Genomic DNA, 1,991 nt, shown 5'->3' with positions numbered 1-1,991 from the left:
GCGCTGCCCTGCCCTCCGCCCGCCGCCGCTGCCCCGAACCGCCCCGGAAGCGCCGCGCACGCAGTTCCGCGGGCGGGGCGGGCGCTCGGCGCGGCCGGGACGGGACGGGAGCCTTGGGGGCCTCGGGAAGATGATCACTCACCTTCCTACGACCTCCGACCGCGGACTGACACTAACTGGGAACAGAGCCAAGCCCGAAATGCCTCTGCTGCCTGCTTGGTTCGGTTTAACAGCACTGTCCGCCTAATGCCGCTCGGGGTACGCCCGGGCAGACGAGCTGCTGCTCAGAGCAAGGGCGGCTGCAGGGGCGCAAACGAGTATTCCACGGCAAGGAATCACAACATCAATTAGTTTGGAAAAGACCGCCAAGATCATCGAGTCCAACCTGTGGCCGAATGCCACGATGTCAAATAGATCATGGCACTGAGTGCCACATCCAGTTTTTCTTTAAACACCTCCAGGGCCGGTGACCCCCACCGTGGTCCCTGGGCTGACCGTCCCGGTGTGGAGTGGAACGGAGTGAACGTGCCCCCATGGCCCGGGGCTGCCCGGCGGAGCTGCCCCGCTGTGCTCAGCCGTGACTGGGAGCTTGCAGCTCGGAGTCCCATCCTGCATATACCCCCGGGCCGCTGGAGAGTGTCACCAAAGACCCTGCTGCAAATAAAACAGCAGCAGGTGCTCCCTGATCTTAGGATCCAAGTGCAGGTGCCCCCCTGACCTTAGGATCCAAGTGCTTCTGAGTCGTTTAAAATTTTACCTGTGTCGAAATCACTGCCAAGTATTTTCTTACTGTTGGCTGTTGGGGAATTACTGATGTGGGAAGGGCTCTCTATTTTTAACACTAAGCAATGTTAAAGTGAATAATTTTGTGTATAAGAAAAAAAAAAATAAAGCACGTGACACCCTGATCCCTTGTGCCATTTATTTTCAAGGCTGTTTGGTGCATTCTCAGTAATAATCTTGGAGCAGTGGTGACAGCTGAAAGGAGACCAGTAGCAGCAGAAGGAAACTCAGTGCTCTGTTATGAGTAAATTTCTAGAGAGCTACAGACCCAGTTCTCCTTTAGCATCAATGGCATCTTCAGGATCCCACTGACATGTGACTGCGGAGACACAAAGCCTCAGCCCACGGACGTGCCCCATGGTGCCAACACAGGGCTCCCTGCAGTAAGAAGCAGCTCACACCACCTCCAGAATCTATGATAAGGCCTCCCTGCTCATATCACCAACATGATTCAGTCTAGGCACAGTCACAGCCTGCAAATTTGACCTCATCCCTCAATTCTTCTTAATGCCAGTTGTTGGATTTCTTAAGAGCCCTTGTCTGTCACACCCCACAATGGTTTATAAATAAGCTGTGAAAAGACATTAATAAAAAACGTGGTTTATCTTGCCCATTGCCACATAAACCAGATGGTACGGGCTGTTGGCTGGTACTGTCTGTTTACTTTTGATATCAGCAGTTAAGGTACACCTTTAAATAAGGCAGGACGATTTTTTTCTCAGATGGTTCTCAGGTAAATTTTCTTGTTAGACACACCACCACCTGAATATATTTTCAGTAAGACACAGATGTGAGAATCCACAAGCTAAAAACCCAGATGCTCAGAATAACAGTAATTTAGGGAGTATTCCTATTCTTTTAATATAATTAATATCATATAATAATACTGCTATCATCTGCCTCATACTTTTCAGTTATAGGGTTGGCAAAAGAGAAGAAAAAGCAAGACAATTACAAAGAAAGTATTGACACAAAAAAGGCAATGTAACTGAGCAGACCTGTGATTAGAAATGAACAATGAAAGTACTTGAGTACTTGAGGATTTTAATTTAGTACCAGAAAGGATACCATACAACAAAATTATTCTGTGTTTATTAATGAGTTTGAGAGTCAATGGTTTGCAGACCATTGATTTAACTTCACTTTCTAAATGAAGGTTGTAGATAAAAGTCTGAACTCCTGGAACTTTAGTTGAGGTCTTTGAAGTT

This window comes from Parus major, chromosome 2, assembly GCF_001522545.3.
Source record: "Parus major isolate Abel chromosome 2, Parus_major1.1, whole genome shotgun sequence".
Taxonomy (NCBI): Eukaryota; Metazoa; Chordata; class Aves; order Passeriformes; family Paridae; genus Parus; species Parus major.
The sequence above is the reverse complement of the archived record's forward strand: the minus strand, read 5'-3'. Positions refer to the sequence as shown.